The sequence below is a fragment of the Macaca fascicularis genome, chromosome 5, assembly GCF_037993035.2.
Source record: "Macaca fascicularis isolate 582-1 chromosome 5, T2T-MFA8v1.1".
In the NCBI taxonomy this organism is placed as follows: Eukaryota; Metazoa; Chordata; class Mammalia; order Primates; family Cercopithecidae; genus Macaca; species Macaca fascicularis.
In genome coordinates, this window is record NC_088379.1 from 192,413,682 (window position 1) to 192,438,046 (window position 24,365).

General features: G+C 43.3%; 1 long non-coding RNA gene across 1 annotated transcript in view; it reads right to left on the minus strand.

Annotated features, from left to right (window-relative positions):
* Positions 1-24,157, minus strand: part of LOC135970835 (uncharacterized) — a 143,504-nt gene extending 119,347 nt beyond the window's left edge. The window contains exons 1-2 of the long non-coding RNA XR_010586688.1: positions 24,078-24,157; positions 12,993-13,069 (exon numbers count right to left, since the gene is read on the minus strand). This is a non-coding gene — a long non-coding RNA (uncharacterized lncRNA). The remainder of the gene's footprint in view (positions 1-12,992; positions 13,070-24,077) is intronic.
* Positions 24,158-24,365: the final 208 nt, after the last annotated feature.

A 24,365-nucleotide genomic window follows, 5' to 3' on the forward strand; every position in this document is an offset into this window, starting at 1 on the left:
AGAGCTGAAATCCTCTCTTAGAATACATATTAATATAGGCCAGGCGCGGTGACTCAAGCCTGTAATACCAGCACTTTGGGAGGCCAAGTGGGAAGGATCATGAGGTCAGGAGATCAAGATGATACTGGCTAACACGGTGAAACCCTGTCTCTACTAAAATTACGAAGAATTAACGGGGCGTGGCGGTTAACCTGTAGTCCCAGCTACCCAGCTTCTCGGGAGGCTGAGGCAGGAGAATGATGTGAACCCGGGAGGTGGACCTTGCAGTGAGCTGAGATTGTGCCACTGCACTCCAGCCTGGGTGACAGAGTGAGGCTCCATCTCAAAAAAAAAAAAAAGAGAGAAAGAATACACACAATATAAAGCTTGATTCTTCCGGCAGCCCTGAGAGCCAGCTCTAAGTTTGTTGATGAAATACCTGTTGCAGCGTACCCCTCAAATATTGCTCTCCGAATATTTTTTGTTGGATTCAAAGAAGTTTGCATGCTTTTATCCATTTGATAACAAAATTTTCTGCAAATCCACCTGAGACATGGACTATATGCATGTGGATTTTTTATTGAAAGCAAGTTTACCGCTCTATCCTTCCATTTTTCTTCAAAGTATCCAAGTATCCAGTGTACTGAAGTTTGTTACCTCAGTGTTGAATGCCATTTTTTGTTTGTTTGTTTGTTTGAGACGGAGCCTCGCTGTGTCACCCAGGCTGGAGTGTAGTGGCGTGATTGCAGCTCGCTGCAACCTCCACCTCTTGAGTTCAAGCGATTCTGTTTCCTCACCCTCCCAAGTAGCTGAGACTACAGGTACTCACTGCCATACCCAGCTAATTGTTGTGATTTTAGTAGACATGGGGTTTCACCATATTGGTCAGGCTGGTCTTGAACTCCTGACCTGAACTGATCCACCCACTTTGGACTCCCAAAGTGCTGGGATTACAGGCGTGAGCCCCTTGCCTGGCCCATTTTTATATCATAAAATAAAGCTACATATTTATTTACCTATAATTTTCAAAGTATTGTTGCAGAATTATTGTATCTAAAGCAAGACTTAACTTTCAACGTTCAATTACATCATTCACTACATTGTACTTATTTGACATTATATCACCATTGGTTCATATTGGTTTTCCTCCTTTGAACTGAGTCAAATATTAACAGTAAAAAGTTATCTTTTTGATAAAACTTTGAAGCACACTAAATAGGAAATTTATAATTAATCTAAGTTATAGATCTGTTAAAATATGTTTTTAAAGGTATATTTCAAGTTTTCTATCAGAAAATATAGCAATTGATGAGAGATATCTAGTGCCTTTTTATTAATAGAAAATGCCGAAGCTTAGTCATCGCTCTTGGAAAATCACAAATAATTTTTTGAAAACCGCATACAGATAATAATGAATGTCTACATTTATAAGAAACTAGAATAATGTTTTGTTATGTCATCATCTATTAGAAACATATAATTTTTTAAACTACAATAACTATAGGTCCATGGACTGAGTTGAATTATTTCATTAGAAAATAATTTTAAAAGAAAGCCAATTCAATTATCAACATAAAATATTGTGAAATGGAGTTAATATCTTACTTGTAATACTTCTAGACTTTTTAAAAGGACTAATATTAAAAGAGAAAGAGAGAGAGAGAAGCTTGATTAGCCATTAGGGAAATGCAAATATAAACCAAAATTAGATACCACTTTGCACCAAGTGTAAAGTGAATGGCTACAGTAGAAAAGACAGATAATCACAAATACTGGTGAGGATGTGGTGAGATCGGACCCTTCATGTTCTGCTGGTGTGTATATAAAATGTGCAGCTTCTTTAGAAAACAGTCTGGCAGTTCCCCACACAGTTAGACAGAGTTACCATATGATCAAGCAATTTCACTCCTCAGTGAATACCCAAGAAAAATGAAAACAGGTGTCCACACAAAAGTCTGTACACAAATGTATACAGCAGCATTACTCACATAGCCCCAAAGTGGAGTCAACCCAAATGTCCGCCTGAAGAAGGGACAAACAAATGCCACCATTCATACAATGGAACACTATTCAGCAATAAAAAGGAGTTCAGTACAGATACGCGTTACAACGTGAAGGAATTTTGAAATCATGTTAAGTGAAAGAAGACAGTCACCAAGGATGGCCGTATGATTCCATTTATAACAAGTGTCCAGAACAGGCAAATTTATAGAGACAGAAGCTAGATAGGTGATTACCTAAGGCTGGGGAAATGGGGAGATTTAAGAGCCCTGACTGAGTACAGAATTTATTTTAGAGATCATAAAGAGTGTTTTAAAACTGATTGTGATGATGGCTGTACAACTCCGTAAATACACTAAAAATAATTAAATTGTATTTTAAAAGTGGGTAAATTTTGTGGTGTGAAGATTATATCTTAACAAAGTTGTTTAAAAAAGAGAAACAGTGAAGTGTGTCACACTTAAATGAAAAAATCTTCATTTCCCTCCAGATTTATTTAGAAGTCTTGCCAAAGTATAGTGTATGTAATAAATTGAACCATGAATAGTACTGAATTTTAATCATACTTTACTAACTCTTAATCAAAATATGTGCTAGATTAATACTGTTCAGTTTATAATTACTCTGAATGGGCTTTTAAATAGTACTAAATTACTCTAGGTATGAAAAGTCTTTGAAATGAATATTCCACTTATATATCCTTCAGAAATAATTAACCACATGTATAATTATTTCACTTCAAGAATGTTCACTAATAATGTTTCTGATAATAAAAATTTAGGACAATCAAAATGCCCAACATTAAGTATTAGTTTAGATAACTTCACATTATTTAAAGATTCAATAAGAGATTTTTTTTAAAAAGCTATGAACGTACCTATTGAATTGAAAATGCTTATAATATAGAGTGTAATGACTAAAACAGTTTTAAATGAGCATGTACAGTGTAACCATTTTTCTTAAAGATATCCAGGGAAAGTTGTCTATTAATAGTAATGGTTGTCTCTGGGCAGTGTGAGCATACACTTATGGTGTGTCTCCTTTTATTCATCTATATTTACAAGTCTTTCCTATAATGAGTATCTATTGATTTGGTAACATGTAAGATATTTTTAATTTTAAAAAGTAACCAAATCTCATTTTATGATTAACAGCAAGTAGCACAAAGTACTGTGTCGCTCCCTGAATATTTCACCAGAAGCGTTAACTCACATTACCCTGGAAGGAAGACAATAAGAAAGGGTGAGCCTGACGGAATAGAGAGGGAGGCTACGGAGTAGTTCTATCTGCTTGTTTTTCCATGGTGACAGTGGAATATTCATCACAGATGGATGAGACTTAACATTGCTCAGACTATCATTAGCTGTTTTCATCAATCACTGTCCAATTACTGCTAATCCTCTACCATCCTCATCCTGTGGAAAAAAAAAAAATGACAGACTCTGTGTATCAAGCAAGGTTCCCAGGTACAAGCAACAAGAAAAAAAATGAAGTTGGCCATTTTAAGATAAATGAATCAACTGGAAGTATGTAGAGGACTCAGAAAACAAAGGTGAAGTAGGGGAACCTGCTTAAACAACCAGTAAGAAGCAAAGAAGTTCTAGAAACCAAGTTGCAACAAATTCCTAGATGGAATGTTAGTACCCAGGACCACTCTTAGGCCCAGGCAAGAAGGGCCATTGCCCCGGCTCTGGGTTTTAAAGAAACTCTGGTCCTGTGGCCTTGTCCCTGAGGCAACAGTCTATGAAGTTGAGGATACATGTTACCCAGAGCCCAAGCCCTGCCTTGAGACCATGTTGGGACACATATGACCCCAGAATTGTTTGCACAAGTAGTCCTGAACCCACTTCAAAGCCTATGCTGTCCTCTTCACAGGCTCCACCCACTCAAATAGAACGTGCATACGGGCGGACCTAGGTGAAGAGTAGCCAACGTGCAGCTTTCTCTTGGGGGTGATGGATGAAGCTTAGATCTACAGGTCAGGCTGTCCACTTGTGTAGGCACAAATTTCTGACAGAGCAAAACACAGCCAAGAGTACGAATGTAGGGGAATAGGGCTCGCAGACTAAGACCAACCCTGGAGGCCAGTATTACCAAGCTTCCGGAATCCAGCATGCAAGCCCAAGGGATTTAAGAATTCTAAACTCAAACCTGGCCACTTGGGTTTTTATGAGGGCACATTTTTCCAGGGAGTAGAATATATATATATATATATATATAATGCATATGATTAAGGAGTTTTTTTTTTTGTTTTTTGTTTTTTTTTTTTTGAGACGGAGTCTCGCTCTGTCGCCCAGGCTGGAGTGCACTGGCCGGATCTCAGCTCACTGCAAGCTCCGCCTCCCGGGTTTACGCCATTCTCCTGCCTCAGCCTCCCGAGTAGCTGGGACTACAGGCGCCCGCCACCTCGCCCGGCTAAGTTTTTGTATTTTTTTTTTAGTAGAGACGGGGTTTCACCGTGTCAGCCAGGATGGTCTCGATCTCCTGACCTCATGATCCGCCCGTCTCGGCCTCCCAAAGTGCTGGGATTACAGGCTTGAGCCACCGCGCCCGGCCAGGAGTTTTTAAGATTAACTTGCAACTTTTAAATATTTAGTTTTACAGCATGTGGACTTACATGTATACTGTCGGGTCTTGCAAATGTCATCATTGCCAGACAAACCTAACAAATTCTAAGTATATGCTGGTCACTCCTTTATCTTTGCATTTCTTTTCCCTCAAGATTCAAAGTCTCAGGTAACAAATGTATTCGTCCCAGGTCATGAGCCACGCCCTTGCTGCCAGGTCTTGAGAGAGGGGAATACGGCCTTTGGCATCTTCTCCAGTGGGAGGCAGGGCCCTATTGACCCACAGGAACATACACAATGGTGACAACCTGCTCTTCTTCTGTTAATAAGGAGAGGTAAGTATATGCTGGACCGCCAAACAAGGCAAAATCCAAAGAAATATGCATTGTATTGGGAGGAAGAAGGCCAACCTTAGTCAACTAGCTATGTGAGGTCAATGTCATTAGGCCTCTTTTTCTCCCATATAAAATAACCATAATAACGCCTACTTTATTGGATTGTTAAGAGCATTAAAAAGATAATATGTGTGAACAAATGCTCTGCAAACTGCAAAGTGCTTTACAAATTAGCGTATTAGTGTTACGCTCTTGGGAGAGCTCTGGCAGTTGCTAATCAAGAATTAAGAGAAATATACTAATTAGAGAAGACACCTGACAATGATGAAGAGCGGTGGCAGGCAAGACTCCACCTGCTTCAATGCAGCCCTATTCAAATCTTACATTTTGTGTGCTGCTGCTCAGCCCCACATTACAATAAATATCTCCCATATAATCTGCACAATTTCCCTACAGTAAATTGTCAAGCTTCATTTGGTCATCCCTATAAACTCAATATACTCTAAGCAGGTTGTTAAGTACATTCAAGGATTTCACAATGAACAGCTGAGATCCAGTTATCATTAAAATGAAGTGCTGACATTGGAATAAAGCCACAAGAAAGTGTTTACTGCTACTGCTGCTCTGGAATTATAATTGTTTCTTTGCTTGGCCTTTAGAGGACTGAATCATCTGATGCATATCTATCTTGTTTAGTAATAAGATTTGAAACCTAATGTTGAAATGTCCATATATATGTTTATTAGAACTAGAAACCAGGTCCACATTGAACTCACAAAACCATAGCTTCTTTATTAATTGCCTACATTTATTATCTATGCTGGCTGCATACAATTTTATGAGGTGATAACTATTTTCCAATTTAACAGAGTATAAGCAGCAAAACGGAGAGTTTGGGAAGAAGCCTGACATTTAGTAGGAAGCAAAAGATAAGAGTGAAGTGTTTTGATTTAGGAGAAGATGTACATCCAAAGAGACTTCTCTCTTAGTAAACATGAGACTTTTGCTGTAAAGCTCAACCTAGATGCAAAGGAGACTAAAGACAAGCATCCCAGACAATTACAGACCCAGCATTGGGAAGGGAATAAGTTGGAATTGAATCATAAGACACTTAGATGAAGCTAAGACAATATACATTACATTAGCTAACCCTGAATTTGGTGCTGGAAAGATTTGTCAAACCCTTATCTATTTCTTATGAGTGCAGAGAACAAATAGTTCAAAACACAGTATCTGTAGATAACTCTGTAAAACAAAACAAATTTGTTGTTTGGTTAATTCTCCTCAAGACATAGGTTGCAGCTGATATTAAATTTCTCCTCATAAACTATCATTTTATGGCAATGGATTGGTCAAGGAAGGATAAAGCAACTTGGAAAGAACTATCATGATACCTGCCCTGAGAAGCCAAAATTTGGTTTAACCTGGTGTTGTGTACTGTTTGGTTCTAGAAAAGCTAAGTTTATAAAATATTATATAGCAGGTAAATTTAAAGGTTAGTAACCATCTTGGATGTTCTGCTCTTCTGCTCCACCGCAATAAAGTCTCTCTAAATGCAATGTTTGGGACAGAGTTGCTCTGGGAAATATAGTGGTTTGAAAGGTGATTATTATACCCGAGATGAATATGTTATTATCTTATTGGACATAGCATCAAATGCTATTTATGAAAATGCTTATCACTGCCACAGGCTTCTGGTCTATACTGGTGAAGACATCACCGCAGCACAGCACCTCAACAGAGTGCACACTGCGACCCAATGCTATCGTAAAGCCATCACCTAAAACTTTCTTGCCTCAGACACCTGAATGGCAGTGTCTTCACTCAGGTCCCCACTCAAATGTCACCCCATCAGCAAGGCCTTCTCCAATAGCACTGTATAAAATGGCAACTCCACTCTCCAAACAAGCACTTCTCCTTTCTCCACATTATTTATCTCTACCCCACTATGGCCATCTAATGAAGTCTACATGTATTTGATTCCGTATTAGTTTTTCCTCTCTCTATATATTTTTGCTTGTCCAGCCCCATGGACCCAAAAGTACAGTCTGAGCAAGATGTTTGAAACGACCTTTGCAAAAATTATGATAGCAAAAGTAATCAGATATAGTTGAATCCATCTTGCTTCTAACCTCACATGCTGCCCTTGTTCACTCCCGGGCATAGGCCAAGCTAACTATGGGAGGAATTTGGTTTATAGTTTAACTTTAAACAAAGACAACAGTCCTTTCCTGAAACTAACTCCCTTCCCAATGGCTCCTATAGATACTGTCACTATTGTAAAACCTAACATTGGTGTTTGAGCTATTTTTTGGACCTCGCATTCTGATGGATCAGTTGGCACCACCTGGTCTGGTAACCCATACCAAGAAACTGGTTTATGTGGTCTTGTGACCCTCACCCAGGAACTGACTCAGCATAAGTAGATAGTTTCCAGCTTCAGTGATTTCATCCCTGACCCAACCAATCAGCATCCCCATTCCCTACGCCCTGCCCGTCAAACTACCCTTAAAAACACCTAGTCTCTGAATTTATTGGGGAGGCAGATTTGAGAATTATCTCCCATCCTTCTGCTTGGTTGGCCCTGTGATTATCAAACTCTTTCTGTGCTGCAAAACCTACTGTTCTCAGTGAATTGGCTTTTCTGGGCAGTGGGCAAGAAGAACCCGTCAGGCTATTACACCCTCACAGAAGAAGATCCCGTCAGGCTGTTACACCCTCACAGAAGAAGATCCCATCAGGCTGTTACACCCTCACAGAAGAAGATCCCATCAGGTTGTTACACCCTCACAGACGAAGATCCCATCAGGCTGTTACACCCTCACAGGAGAGAAGAACCCGTCAGGCTGTTACACCCTCACAGAAGAAGAACCCGTCAGGCTGTTACACCCTCACAGAAGAAGATCCCGTCAGGCTGTTACACCCTCACAGGAGAGAAGAACCTATCAGGCTGTTACACCCTCACAGAAGAAGATCCCGTCAGGCTGTTACACCCTCACAGAAGAAGATCCCATCAGGTTGTTACACTCTCACAGACGAAGATCCCATCAGGCTGTTACACCCTCACAGGAGAGAAGAACCCGTCAGGCTGTTACACCCTCACAGAAGAAGAACCCGTCAGGCTGTTACACCCTCACAGAAGAAGATCCCGTCAGGCTGTTACACCCTCACAGGAGAGAAGAACCTGTCAGGCTGTTACACCCTCACAGAAGAAGATCCCGTCAGGCTGTTACACCCTCACAGAAGAAGATCCCATCAGGCTGTTACACCCTCACAGAAGAAGATCCCGTCAGGCTGTTACACCCTCACAGGAGAGAAGAACCTGTCAGGCTGTTACACCCTCACAGAAGAAGATCCCGTCAGGCTGTTACACCCTCACAGAAGAAGATCCCATCAGGTTGTTACACTCTCACAGACGAAGATCCCATCAGGCTGTTACACCCTCACAGGAGAGAAGAACCCGTCAGGCTGTTACACCCTCACAGAAGAAGAACCCGTCAGGCTGTTACACCCTCACAGAAGAAGATCCCGTCAGGCTGTTACACCCTCACAGGAGAGAAGAACCTGTCAGGCTGTTACACCCTCACAGAAGAAGATCCCGTCAGGCTGTTACACCCTCACAGAAGAAGATCCCATCAGGCTGTTACACCCTCACCGAAGAAGATCCCGTCAGGCTGTTACACCCTCACAGGAGAGGAGAACCCATCAGGCTGTTACACCCTCACAGAAGGAGAACCCATCAGGCTGTTACACCCTCACAGAAGGAGAACCCATCAGGCTGTTACACCCTCACAGAAGGAGAACCCGTCAGGCTGTTACACCCTCACAGAAGGAGAACCCGTCAGGCTGTTACACCCTCACAGAAGGAGAACACGTCAGACTGTTACACCCTCACAGAAGAAGAACCCATCAGGCTGTTACACCCTCACAGCACTCAGTGATGGTTCTTAGGTGAAAGGAACAACTTACAAGCAAGTGGATCTGGATGAGTCCAGTCCTGAGATGTGTAGCATGTTTGCTCAGTAGAACAAAGCCTTCAGGGATGTCTGGTTCACATGTGGCAGTCAAAAAAGTTACAATATTAAATTATAAACCGTCTTCCTTCCCTTTCCTTTTTTCCCTTTAAATTCTCAATAAGATTCTATTCTGAAATAAAATAGAACAAAAGCTGATGTGCTACTAACAAAACCTTCTAAAGCAAATTTCAAAGTAAGAGCAAGTTAAGGCATGCCAATTTATTGTCATACTCTTGGATTAAATTCCCACTTTTTGCCTGTATTTTCACATCTGTAATTTGGAGGAATAACTTCATGGGTTGTTACAAACAGCAATTAATAACTGTGTTTTAAGTGTTAGTTTTAAGTATTACTTTGTGTGTAGCAAAAAGATTTCTGATAGTGCTATAATTCTTCAAGAGTAGGGTCCTAAGTAAAACAGAATGTCACCCTTACTACTTGATGATTGTCTTCTGAAATAACATATTCAAACACATGTACTTTACTTACTATGAAGCATTTTATGGCTTTGACAAAACCATTTCAACCCCATTCTTTCCCATGCTTTAAGGGTTTTTTTAGGTAGCTCAAACTCAGCACATCTACAAAATATCTCATCATCTTTCCCCCCACATTCTGTGTCTATACCTGAATTCTCTTTGATCAATAGCAAAATTTCCTTCAAGTTACTCTTACCAATAACTTTGGATATAGCTCTGTGAAAGGAAAAGAAAATCTCAGGGCCCCAAACTCTCTGCCAAAGGGAAAGCAAGTCACACAAGAAAACTGCCTTCCTCTTGTTCCCAAGCAGACAGCTATAATTTCACATGGGAAATGTAGATTTGCCAAGCCAGAAAAAGGCACACTTGACTTTTTCCACCACTCCTCTCTTTTCACACGTAAAATGAAGATTCTGTGAGTGCTAACCAAAGCCTCGCAAGAATGTAATTACCACACTGCCTAAGTTCTACCTCCCCCCACTTTTTTTTCTTTCCTCCTTCTCCTCCTGACTGCTCTTTCCACCTTTAGTATTGAAGTTCCCAAAACCTTCTTTGGAAAAAGCACATTCCACAGTCCAGGCACATCCTCAACCTTGGCAACACAAACCTCTAAATCTGTCGCAGACACTTTTGGTTTACAGCGTGATGCATCCTGATGCCTGCATTCTGAAGCCAGATTGAGCTGGATCTAAACTCTGCTTTATTAACACCTGTGCAATCGCAGTCAAGAGATCAAAACTCTCTGAGTCCCCAGTTCCTTTGTCATTGAAGTGAGTACAGAGTACCCACTCATAGGTTCCTTGTGAAGAGTAAACGAGATAATGTTCACAAAGTACTTAGCATGCTACTGGCTTATAATATGTATTCAATTAAAATTGATGATGACGATTCAGGCTTTAATCATTTCTTGCATTGATTGCTTTCTTATCAGTTTTTCTTTCAAGAACATGCAATTCTTCCTGCTCTGGTTTTGTTTCTCCGCGTGTCTACAGAGCTGCCAGAGGGTTACATTTAAAGTACATGACTGTTCATGCCAACCTCCTACTGTCCTTCAATGGCTCCCCAAGGCTTTCTTTCTAAAGTAAAAATTCCTTTCATTAGCACGCAAGTCCCTTCATGGCTTGAGCGCCCTCTGTTCCTCTAACTTCATGTCTAATGCTCTCCAGACTTGCATTTCTGCAACAGACAGATCCAACTGCTTTGAGCGCTTTCAATGAGCCATGCAGATCATGCGTCTGTACACCCCACCTGAATATGCAAGGCACTAGCCACTGTCCCAATTTATCAAGCAAATGCTTACTCACATCTTAGGGAAACTTCCTTAATGATTTAAATTCTCCTGTATCTTTTCTCCCCCAGCACAGTGTACGTATATTTGTTGCAAGGCTTATTACATTTTGGTGTGGATGTGATTAACTTGTTTATTTCTTTCCAAGTAATCAAACCAATTCACCTTTCCATCTCACAGTGTTAGACACCGTGCTTGGCACATACAGATATATAATGGATATATATTAACTAAGCATATACATATGTTAAAATGAGATCTGAGTCATGAAGATAACGAGCTTCTCTTTCCCAGCTCACTGCAGTACTCTTTTTATTGTGCCTGATTCTGATGGGCTCCATTTTAGAATTTTAAGGCTGTGAGGTTGTGTTACCAGAAAGGGGTCGCGATCCTGACTGCACAAGAGGGTCCCTGGATCTCTCCCACGAAAGAATTCAGGGTGAGTCCCCAGTGCAAAGTAAAAGCAAGTTTATTAAGAAAGTAGCGAAAGTACAGCTACTCCATAGACTGAGTCGGGCGTTTCCAAAAGTAAGAGGAGGAACACGTCCACCCTAGGTACAATGCTTGTATACATGGGGAGGTGTGCTCTGCCACAAGGGTTTGTGATAAAGGATTAATTTTTTTAATTACTGTATTTTGCAAGCATCAGTATTATTATCTTTAAAGCAAAATTAGGAATGCCTTTGTTCTCCAAATATCGGGATACCTGGACACCCCCAGGTCAGGTTTTGTTTAATAAACATTGTTAATCTGTTTCCTTAGCCATAAACACCTAGAGGCGAGGAATGCCTGACTTTCTGGGAATGCGGCCCGGCAAGTCCCAGCATCATTTTCCTGCCCCTCGCTCAAGATGGAGTCGCTCTGGCTTCAACACCTCTGACAGTTGATGGAGCATTATAAAGTAGTAGATCTCTCATCCGAAACAAGAATCGCCACTGCACCTTATTTCAGAAATGAGTGAAAAAGAAAACATCTTCAAAGAGGTTATCTGTGCTCCTGTCCCGTACAAGCAAGAGAAAATCCACTGTACTTCACTTAGTACTAAAATGTTAAGTGTCTGCTTCAAGGTGAAAGATTTAACTGCTATTTTTTACGTGTGGCACTGATAAAACTCAAAATGGGTCACAAGGCAGAATAGCATGACAATGATGTCAGATTTAGGGAGGCACAAGTACTTCTGTCTTTACAGGATTATTTCTTAGATGTCAACTGGGCTCAGAGAGAGTATACTCAAGGTCTTTTTTTTCTTCCTTTTCTTTTTAATTAGTGTGGGTCAGAGGAATTTTGGGAGTGGATCAATAGATTGTCAACCCCCAACTACATCAATGTACCTTCCAAGGGAAAACAGACAATTTAGTTAAGCTCTGCATTTCCTGAACAACTTCCAGATCAATAGTTCATTATCTGCTATATTTGCCAATATGTAAAGCCTTCAGGCTAGTTGCCATCATTAAGCAAACAAACAAATGAAAATTTCTTCTTTAATTTTTGGTGTTAGCTTTGACCCTTCTTCTGCTTGTCACTTTTTCTTTAAGGAATATGCAATTCTAAATGCTTCTCATTTAGACAGTAGCTTTGGCATCCAGTACAAGTGGACCACTCACCTTTTACAAAACAGTGAAGCTACTTATCAGATTTCCTGTTTTCTCAAACCACTCTTTTCTATCAGGTGGGAAGGACTATTCTCATGGGAGATCAAGGGCCATTAGATATAATTAACTTTCCCCATCCCTTCCCTCTTAGGAAATGGCTTTTAAACAACTTCCATGCATCCCACCATGGTTTATGATTACATTATATTAAACGTGATGAAGCATTTTCAGAGAGGAGGGCCAACATTATGAAGTGAGTTTAAAAACAAATTCCCATGAGATCTGATAATTATCTTGTGGAGGAGATATCTGCCTACTGTAAGAGGATTTAGTTTGTTCATTGCTGTACTCATAATAATAGCTTGCAGTGTGATATAAAAAGGAGAGAGTGAAGCATACAATCTCAGGAGACCAGAGACACGGCTTCAGTTTTATAAAGGAAATCAGGCACAAGAAGACAAAAACAGTGCAAATAACAATCATATTTGGAAAAAGAATTTGATCAACTCTCAGTCATCTTTCTTGGTTCACACTGACACAGTTTAGCAGAAACATTTATTGTTCATATTATTCCATGTCTCTGGCTTTCATTCCCACATGCAGTCTAAAAATCAGGTGGAGATATTTAAACAAAAGTACTTCATTCCCTTCCCCAAATGAGGAAGTAGGGATGAGAAAAACTGCAGAGAAAGAAAGAGCAAGAGCGCGAGAGGAGAGTAAAGAAGGCTAGCTTACTCTGACACTTGTCACCAGCAGGAGATGTGGTCCAGCCGTTCCTCACAGAGCAGGAAACCCGGGGCTGTTGCATTCAGCTGTGAGCAGAAGACAGAGGGAGAGCCTGAAGGTGGCACTTTCTTATATTATTTAAAGCAAATTTACAAAATCTCATATTCATGCATATGTTAAAGTACAGAATAACATTTCCAGACCAAGTATAAATGCAATATCGTACTTAGTACCAATTCAAATAAAGAGGAATGGATAATTGCGACCTGTGAGCAACACACTCACAGCATCAGGATTGGAGCGCCACAGACACGGGTCATCCGTGCGGCCCTGCGAGAGCTTTGGTTCCATCCTCTCACTTTGCAGATGAAGAATATAAGCCAGAGACACAAACCACCACAATGAGACCCAGACTGGGTGGTCTTTCTCCACTCAGTTATGCAAAGATTATGTTTATGTTACATACAAGTAAGGTGTGTGTGTGTGTGTGTGTGTGTGTGTGTGTGTCTTTTTGGCCATTTTCAGAGTATAGTATTTCCATGGGCCTCTTATAAGTATTATGTGTCTCAAAACGTCAAAAGAGTATAGAATCCTAGTGGATGGAAATAATGTAATAATATTTATTGCGTGCCTGCTAGGTATGCAACGAGGTATGTTACCTATATTGTCACATTAATTCTCAAACAGCCCTATGAAAAACATCTCATCTTCCAAGTGAGGTTGCTGACACTCTGAGCAGTTAAGTGCCTCTTATTATGTTGACAAAGAAATGGCAGAATGAGTTTAAACTCATTCTGGGTCACTGGGATCCCAAATTCCAGTCTTTCTACCTCATTAGATTGCCTTCAGCACATCCACTAGCATGGTCTCAGGAAATTCTGTTTGTGAAGTTCCTGCTTGTGTTTTAGCAAGCGAACAAGTCGTTGGAAATAAATAACTGTCCCGTGACTCCCACTCATGACTTTTCTTGACGACCTGATGGCAGCATTCCACAAGATGGAAAATGCTGTGAGATGTCTAAGGAGGGCTGCAGCAGCCTCAGCTGCAACATCAAGCATCCATCTTCCGTTAGCGTCTCCTCTGCACATCATTCACACTTACAGTGCAGCCCAACTTTTCTCAAGAAAAGCCATCATGTCCCGTGAGGCTTTCTGGGCTCTAATCCCAAAAGGACAGTACATTTGGAAGCTGCCTTTGAAGCCTGCTCACACACGTCTGCTGCTGAATTTAAGTTTCGAGCGTGTGAGGACTCTCAGCATAGGGGTCGGATAAAGTAGTTGATGAGGATTCACGTGTAAATAATGAAAGAAGCAAGTCGATCTTTGTTGCTGTTATTCTGAGGGAGAAAACAGACCGGCTGGCCTGCCACTCACAGGCTGCAAGGAATAATTTATCAGGTGATCTTATGTTTGAAACACAAAAATAAGAGTCAGGAACTTTGAAAGTTGGTCAGCATTAATTTTCTGCTAGCAAACAACTAGAGGTGTTGTGAAAAATGCCAGCCAAGGCATTTAATGAGGGGATCTACCATGAAAAACAGGTAGCAGACACAAGCTCATTCATTATCTTTGTTCCTTACCTGTGAATACTGAACAATTTGTCTTTCTAAATCAGTTATGTTTATATCATGATCATTCAACATAAAAAGAATTATCCAATCTAAAATCACCTAATTTGTCTAGATCAGGGTTTGGCAAATATTTTCTGTAAAAACCCAGATAGTATTTCTGGCCAAACTGGACAAATCCTGGCCTATTTTTTTTTTTCATATAATTGTTGGCAGTAGCATGTTTAATATGAGAAAGTCTTGTTTGTTTATGTTCGAGGACAAAGAGAAAGAGAATTTGGGAGAGATGATTTGAGTAGGCCAGTCTGGAAGTGGCAGTAGGATATTCCAGTACTGCTGCTTCCTTGCTGTGGGGGATTTATCTTTGTACTCTCCGCTTGGAAGAGACAGTTAATGAGTTTTAATATCAGACTCACGACACAGGTGATTTGCCAGAAAAGAGCCCTGAAGGGCGAATTAAGGAACAGCCCAAAACAACAGGATCCCAAGTTATACAATCACGGCAACCTCTGTCTGTTCAAGACCACACAGCCTCATCTCTCAGTGGCACTTTTTTTTCCCAAAACGAATGCTATTTTCAACATTTGACTTAATTTCACACTGAGTTCCTTTGTTTTTAATTTTTAATATAATTATTATAGGATGTGATTATTTTGTATTCAACGGGACTTACTTTGCTTTGGATATTATTATACTTTATCTTAGCGTTTCATCAAATAACAGTATCCTACAGTGTAATCAGGCATCAAGAGATAGAGAAAGATCATGAATAGTTTTAGGGTCCAGGCACTTCCACATGCAAATCATCTAACTATAGTTTCTCTCTGAATCCCAGGTGTCTCATATATGAAATGGACAGATAAGGCTGGGTACAGTGGCTCATGCCTGTAATCCCAGCACTTTGGGAGGCTGAGGCGGGTGGATCACCTGAATTCAGGAGTTTGAGATCAGCCTGGCCAATATGGTGAAACCCTGTCTTTACTAAAAATACAAAAAATTAGCTGGGCATGGTGGCTGGTGCTTGTAATCCCAGCTACTCAGGAAGCTGAGGCAGGAGAATCACCTGAACCCGGGAGGTGGAGGTTGCAGTGAGCCAAGATAGTGCCATTGCACTCCAGCCTAGGTGACAAGAGTAAGACTCTAACAAAAAAAAAAAAGAAAGAAAGAAAGAAAAGAAAAGAAAGAGAAAGAGAGAGAGAAAGAAAGAAGGAAAGAAAGAAAGAGACAGGGAAGGAAGGAAGGAAAGAAGGAAGGAAGGAAGGAAGGAAGGAAGGAAGGAAGGAAGGAAGGAAGGAAGGAAGGAAGGGAGGGAGGGAGGGAGGGAGGGAGGGAGGGAGGGAGGGAGGAAGGGGGGAGGGAGGGAGGGAGGGAGGGAGGGGGATTTTCTCACTTCTAAGGTCATTGTGAGAACTGGAGATGACACAGGCCCAGTGTTTGTTACAATGTCTAGCCCATCCTAGATACTCAGTGCTGGCTGTTCATAGTCTCATATAGCAAAGTACTCCCCTCAAAGCCATGTCACTTTGTTTCTTTCTCTCATTTTGTTAAGCAGCTGAATATAATGTCTATTATGTGTGGGAGTTCCCTTTTTCTGTCATTTATCTCTAAACAATTTATGTTATGAATCATTGGGATGGGTGTTTTACTGTCTAGAACTCATACTTTCCTATAACTTCCCTTTTGACTCATTATACTTAGTGAACTAAGTTTCCAGTAACAGTCCAGGAGGCAGGGGCATGTTTCATGACTGAAGGTGGTTTTGTGCTGCGAAGACATTAAAAGGCTTGATTTTCCATGGTCACACTTTATTTTTCCTGGACTTTGCTTGTGCTCTGCTGATGGTGATAGCACAAGGATTCCTGTAAGTCTGTATATAATAATATAGTTATTTGTGGAATTTGGAGCTTAGAATAAGCTTTTTTTTCTTTAAAACAGAAAATTGTAATAGATTCCCTTAAAGGGCTGTCCTCTCACACAATAAAAATTAGCTGTCTTACTAGGTAAAACTATTTTATTTTGTAATGATTAAACTAGTATGTCCATTCACCTCATGTCTCTCAACAGTTTCTTGTCAAATTTGGGAGAAAAAAAAGTGACTTTATAAGATTACTGCATTCCAAACCCTGGAGTGCATTATGCCTGGGAGAAAGACCAAATGGGACAGGATATATGCTCGCCTCTACTTGGCTGTGTAAAATTTTCTTGAAAAAGAGACATTTTATCTTTTGAAAGAGAGCATGACTTTCCCTTGCACTGTGATCTATGAGCTGCAACCGGGAGCACCCTTGGCAGTGCAGACCCTAAGGCAAATCTGCCACGTGTGTCTCTCCTTCTCCCAAGAATGTTTTCTACAGGCAAAACAAGAATAGTAGAGTGAGCATGAAAGGCTGTCTTGAAGGGGAAAGGAAGTTACTAGAGCACATTCTGAGAGGCCTGTGAATGTAGAAAGGCAGAGACCCAATGGCATTTACCGGCAGAGGACTGAACAGTTATGTTTTAGCACCACCTGATTAACCTACCTGGCTGACTCTCTGCTCACCCTGTAGCTCTGTGTGCTCCCCTAAAACAGAAGGCCCAGGGGAAATAGCCCTGTCCTTCGATACCCTAATACAGGTCTCAACTGTTACTAATAACATGCATTTTTTACCAAGGAAGACTGACTCAGTGGCATTTGGACACCACCTAAAAACTGGTATCCCACAGGAGAGGAAGATGTAAGTGCATCTCACAGCCCACCATGCTTCTGAGCTCAAAGTGACACTATCTCTCAATCTGTCAATGCCTAGGGTCCCTTGCTACCTGTTCACCCATCCAGCATGTTCTTTCTTTCCCTTTCAGTATCTTCAATTCCACCTTCTCTTTTCTAATAGCACTCATAAATTCCCACCAAATTGAGAAGTACCGCCCCAAGATCTTACCTCACCTTTCAATCTTATTAGCTTTCCCTTACTGCTAAAATCATAAAAAAAAAAAAAAAAGAAAAAAAAAAAGTGGCTGTCCTAGTCGGCTTTCCACTACTATAACAGAACACTACAGATTGGGTGATTTATAAAGAACAAAGATTGATTTCTTACAGTTCTGGAGACTGGAGAATACAAGATCATGGGGCCCACATCTGGCCAGGGCCGCCAGGCTAGGCCATCCTATGGCAGAAGGACAGCAGAGCCCACGAGCAAGAGGGGACCAAACTCGCTTTTGTATCAAGCTCGGTCTCAGGATGACTAATCCATGCCAATAATGACATCAATCCATTCATGTCAGCAGACCCCTGATGGCCTAATCACCTCTCTTAGGTCCCACCTCTCAACACTGTTGCACTGGACACTGGGTTTCCACACATGAACTTCAGGGCACACGTTCAGACCATAGCCCTGGCAACTGTTTCCTCCATCTCATCTCTCCTCAACTTCCCACATTCAGGGTAATTTTCTCACCGTGCTCTAGAGGGCGCTCTCCAAAACCACTAAAGTTACAATTCTCAAATACCTCATTTGTTCTGTGTTCACATTTTTAAATAGCACAGGTTGATTCTGTGGATCTTTTGGAGCTCTTTTCTCTTCTATGTCAAAAGAAATAGCAGGTAGCTCAAGGTTTTCATCTTAGGCTTACGTCTGCTGTGTACATCTAAGTTGCCAATTAGCTCAGAAATCAAACAGGTAAAGAGCGTGGTAAATGCTCTCTTTTGAGAATTAATCAAGAAACAAGCCTAAATAGACAGGTTTTACCCCTCTGGATGCATAGGAAACCATGCTTCACAGCTCAGTATGCTGGTGCCCACCGGAGTTGGGCAGCAGGGCATGGCTCTATGCAGGTACTCAGATGGTACCTACGACAGACAAGGCCAGAAATCTCCAAAACAGGTGACGGTGCTGTGATGTACAGGGAAGTTGGTGCCTGAGGCCTCCAGGACTACACAAGGCCTCCACACAGTCACTGATAAGCAAACAGAGCCAGAGAGAGAGAGAGAGAGAAAGAGGAGAGCTGAACAAGCTGCCTGACAGGAAAGCGTTGATGTAATACCATTCTTTACAAAATTAGAACCCAACAATAAGTTTTAACAGTAGATATTTTTTACTCGATTTCTTCTTTGAAGGGATGATTTTGGAAAACTTCTCTAGTTAACTCCTCTAGTGTTTCCTGTGGATTAATTTTACCTGCAAAGTATCCATATATGTAAAGGTTAAAGCTGTTCTATATATTGTTTATAGTACACAAAAGATATTACATTCTATTTTGTTTTCTAATTAGAATTTTGAGCTATTCTTTTCTCTAAGAATAAGGAGTTCTAGAACTTCCACTTAGTCTTCAAAAGCATGTGTTCTATCAACCCCTTTATTTCTGATTAAAAATGGTAAATGTTTTCTTTTATTTTGTACAAAATATTTTATTGTACAAAATTCCCCAATATTGTTTTAATAGTGAACAAAAAAAGTTGTTTCAACAGAGACACCGCTGGTGTCAGAATTCAAGTCTTCTCCTGCCATGTCCACGGGAGCCTACGCGCACCTCTCCACTGCTTTCCGTTGTAGATCTCCACTGGCAGGCACTCGAACCGCTTTCAGCAGGCAATGCTGATGCGAGGTCCAGGGCGTTGAGCGCGGACCGTGCCCAAGGCCGCCTGCTTGGTCTCCTCTTTGTGCGTGGCCCGTGCACTCAGTGGCGCCCGCTGCTCCTGCAACTTCTCCAGGAACCGCCTCTTCTTCTCCAGGAAACTTCTGGACTTTCAAGTCTTGTGGTAGGCCATCGCCCTCCTCAGCTCCCTCCGGACCTCGGCCACCTGTTCCTTCTCCTTCGCCTTAATCTTCATCTAGAGGTTCTGCATCGACCTCTCCAACATCTTGTGGGTGGCTGGCTGATGGCTGCAGATAATGGCCATGGCTGGGCTGCAAGAGAAGATGTCAGCTTGCACTGTCAGTGCCGGCAGCTACTCCTGCGGAGCGAGGGAAGCGTGGTAGGTCCCAGCACCTTGGTTGCCGGCGCATGCAGCCATCCCCAAGATGACTGATGCAGGCTGGCAGTGGTCAGCCCGATGAAGAGGGCTTTCCCGGGATCTTTGTGATCCATGAGGAGCTGTACGTTCTTGGACACCGGCTTCTCCGCCAGCGCTCAGTGGTAGTAGCAGGTCTGTCCTTTCCAGGAAGTCGGATTCACCACATGCTGGCGCCATGGCCTGGGGACAGCTGGGCGCTTCCTCGGAGCGAACAGCAGCCCCCGTGCCGACCGCGCCTTCTCCTCCTTGTTCCCGATCTCAGGCCAGCTTGTCCGTGGAATACAGGGCCACAGCCGCGGTCCGGTCATTTCCCATGACTTCCAGTGAGCCCGGTGCTGAGAGTGCGCGTCATCTCCAGCGTCCTCCCATCGAGACACAACCTCAGCGGCCACGCTCAATTTCACGGGCTGTCAGCACACTGGGAATACAGAGGGGGCCCTTGGAGACATTCCTGGACAGGACGCGCGCAGCTAGCGCTGGCTCAGCAGGAAGGCAGGCCCGGGGCCGCACGCTGCGCTCGGCCTCTGTGCTGGGCCCAGGGGTCGCAGCCGCCGCGCCCCCTGCGGGAAGGACATGCGCCCTGGGCGCGAGGCTCACACCCAACCCCCGGGAGCGCAGCAGCAGGGCCAACCCAGGAGCCCGCGCCCGGGCGTCCTCACAGTCGCAGAAACACGCTCCATCAAGGGGCTCGCACCGGGAGGCGAAGTACGACCTTGGAGCCCCAGGTGCATCCACTTCACTCTGCCTCCTAGCTCCTCCGCCCCACACCCGCCCCACACCCGCCCCACACCCGCCCCCCCACACCCGCTCCCACACCCGCCCCCCCACGCCCGCCCCACACCCGCCCCCCCACACCCGCCCCACACCCGCCCCCCCACACCCGCCCCACACCCGCCCCACACCCGCCCCACTACCCTTCCGCGTCCCTCGGGCCCGGGCGCCCCGGGAGGCCTCGCAGCGCGTGGGGGGTGGGGGGCGTCCCCGATTAGAGCGCCCCCACCCCCCGATGTTTCTTTCCTTCTCAAAATATCAGCTCCTTCAAGACTTCAGGTAACACTGAATTCTAGTGCAAGGATTTTGGATTTTTGAAACAGAATTCCATTATGTGGAAGGTACTGACCAGTTTTACAGAGAATCCCCAAGACGGTCTCTTCTCGCCAAACAGTGGTGAAATGCCTGTCCCTGTCGTCTTTATCTGCATTAGACAAAGAGAATTCTTCGCCCGCCAGGCGCGGGGGCTCCCGCCTGGAATCCCAGCACTTCGGGAGACCGAGACGGGCGGATCATGAGGTCAGGAGATCAGACCATCCTGGCTAACACGGTGAAACCCCGTCTCTACTAAAAATACAAAAAATTACCCGGGTGCGGTGGCGGCGCCTGTGGTCCCAGCTCCTCGGGAGGCTGAGGCGGGAGAATGGCGGGAACCCGGGGGCGGAGCTTGCAGGGAGCCAAGATGGCGCCGCTCACTCCAGCCTGGGCCACAGAGCCAGACTCCGTCTCAAACAAACAAACAAAAAAATTCCGTCACCCAAGTTCCAGCAGTTCTTTGTCAGTACATATACTTTTGAACTTCTTTTCAATATCTGGTCTTTTCAAGAAAAAAAAAGAGAGAGAGAGAGAATCCAGAAATTTTTGAATACTTGCTTAATTGAACTTGTTTCATGCTCTTTCTATTCCCTCTCCCCCTCCCACAGAATAGATAGTGCATCATCTCCTTTTATCTCTTATCTTGTCTCTGTGGGTTTTTTTTTTTTAACATCATTCATGCTATAAATTATTTTTTGTTTGTTTGTACTTTGCTTCTTTTATTTTTCCATAAGTTGTTGGGGTACAGGTGGTATTTGGTTACATGAGCAAGTTTTTTAGTGGTGATTTGTGAGATGCTGGTGCACCCATCACCCGAGCAGTGTACACTGCACCGTATTTGTAGTCTTTTATCCCTTGCCCCCTCCCACTCTTCCCCCTAAGTCAGCAAAGTCCATTGCATCATTCTTATGACTTTGCGTTCTTGTAGCTTAGCTCCCAATCAGTGACAACCATATGATGGTTTGGTTTTCCATTTCTGAATTACCTCACTTAGAATAATAGTCTCCAGTCTCATCCAGGTCACTGTGAATGCTGTGAATTCATTTCTTTTTATGGCTGCATAGTATTCCATCGCATACATATACCACAGTTTCTTTATCTACTTGTTGATTGATGGGCATTTGGGTTGGTTCCATGATTTTGCAATTATGAATTATGCTGCTGTAAGCATGAATGTGCAAGTATCTTTTTCAAATAGTGACTTATTTTCTTCTGGGTAGATACCCAGTAGTGAGATTGCTGGATCAAATAGTAGATCTACTTTTCGTTCTTTAAGGAATCTCCACCTGTTTTCCATAGTGGCTGTACTAGTTTACATTCCCACCAGCAGTGTAGAAGTGTACCCTGTTCACCGCATGCATGCCAACATCTATTGTTTTTTGACTTTTTTTTTTTATTTTTATGGCCATTCTTATAGGAGAAAGTTGGTATTGCATTGTGGTTTTGATTTGCATTTCCCTGATCCTTAGTGATGCTGAGCATTTTTTCATGTTTGCTGGTCATTTGTATGTCTTCTTTTGAGGATTGTCTATTCATGTCCTCAGCCCACTTTTTGATGGGATTGTTTGGTTTTTTCTTACTGATTTGTTTGAGTTTGTTATAAATTCTGGGTATTAGTCCTTTGTCAGATTTGTAGATTGTGAAGATTTTTCTCCCACTCTGTGGGTTGTCTGTTTACTCTGCTGACTGTTCCTTTTGCCTTGTGAAAGCTCTTTAGTTTAATTAAGTCCCAGGTATTTATCTTTGTTTTCATTGCATTTGCTTTTGAGTTCTTGGTCATGAAATCATTGCCTAAGCCAATGTCTAGAAGGGTTTTTCCGATGTTTTCTTCCAGAATTTTTATAGTTTCACATTTTAGGTTTAAGTCCTTAATCCATTTTGAGTTCATTTTTGTATACGGTGGGAGATGAGGATCCAGTTTCTTTCTCCTACATGTGGCTGCCAATTATCCCAGCACCATTTGTTGAAAAGAGTTTCCTTTCCCCACTTTTATGTTTTTGTTTGCTTTGTCAAAGATCAATTGGCTGTAAATATTTGGGATTATTTCTGGGTTCTCTATTCTGTTCCATTGGTCTGTGTGCTATTTCCTTCCCTGATTAGCTTGATAACTAACCTCCTGAATTCTTTTTCAGTTAAATCAGGGATTTCTTCTTGGTTTGGATCTATTGCTGGTGAACTAGTGTGATTTTGGCGGGGGTGTTGAAGAGCTTCGTTTTGTCATATTACCAGGGTTGGTTCTCTGGTTCCTTCTCATTTGGGTAGGCTCTCTGAGGGAAGGTCTAGGGCTGAAAGCTGTTCACATTCTTTTGTCCCCTGGGATGTTCCCCTGATGTAGTACTCTCTTCCTTTTCCTACGAATGTGGCTTCCTGAGAGCCAAACTGCTGTGATTGTTGTCTCTCTTCTGGGTCTAGACACCCAGTGAGTCTACCCGGCTCCGGGATGGTACTGGGGTTTGTCTGCAATGTCCTGTGATGTGAACCGTCTATGGGTCTGTCAGCCATGGATGCCAGCGCCTGTTTCAGTGGAGGTGGCGATGGGAGGCAAGGAGAGTGCAATGGACTCTGTGAAGGTTTAATGCTCTATTTTTTTGCTGGTGTTACAGCCTCCTGCTGGGAAGTGGTGCTTTCCAGAGAGCATCAGCTGTGGTGGTGTGGAGAGGAACTGGTGGTGGGTGGTGCCCTAGAACTCCCAAGATCATATGTCCTTTGTCTTCTGCCTCCAGGGTGGGTAGGGAAGGACCCTCAGGTAGGGGCGAGGTAGGCATGTCTGAGCTCAGGCTCTCCTTGGTCTGGCCTTGCTGTGGCTGCTGTGGGGGCTGGGGATGAGATTCCCAGGTCACTGGAGTTATGTACCTGGGAGGATTATGGCTCCCTCTGCTGAATCATGCAGGTTGTCAGGGAAGTGGGGGAAAGCCGGCAATCACAGGGCTCACCCAGCTCCCATGCAAACCGACGGGCCAGTCTCACTGCCACCGTGCACCCCCCAACAGTCCCCAGTCTGTTTACAGGTGGAGAGGGAAACAGGCTTGAAAACCTACCCCAGGCTACCCGCCTCCCAGCTGCGAGAGAAAAAGCCTTGGTTCCTCCCCCTCCTGTGGAGGCTGCACCCCGGATTCGTGCCCTCCTCTGACTTCTGGCCAGGAGGATTCTCACCCAGTTCAAATCGTTACAAAGTTCAGTTACAGATTTCCTTCCCCCTGTGGAGTTTTGCCCCCCTCCTCTCCCCATGGATGCCTGTGGTGCCAGCAGGAATGGGCTGCTCTGGGACCCAGCGAGCCCCCCGGGCCTTTCCGCTGCTTTCTCTACCCCTGTATTTCGCCTGGCTCTCCGGATTGACTCAGCTCCAGGTGAAGTTGGAAATCCTCCCACAAACAGACCTTCAGCTTCCCCAGTGGGGTGTGTTTGGGAGAAGAGGGTCTCCCTTTTCCACTTCTGCAGTTGGGGCACTCACACTTTTGCGGGGGTCTCCCGGGCCCTGCAGGAGCAGTCCACTTCCTTCAGAAGGTCTGTGGGTCCTCTCAGGACTGCTGGTTTGTTCTTGCAGTATATCTGGAGCTAAAATTCACAATGCGAGCCCCGCATGCTGCCCTGTCCCGAGCTGCAATCTAGTCCTGCCACCCATCCACCACGATGATCTGTTCTTCTGCTGTAAATTCATTCCAGATCCAGATTCTTTCTCAGCGGCCCTTGAAGTGTGTGTCAGAAGCCATAATCGCTGTGTGCTACACACCTCTATGCA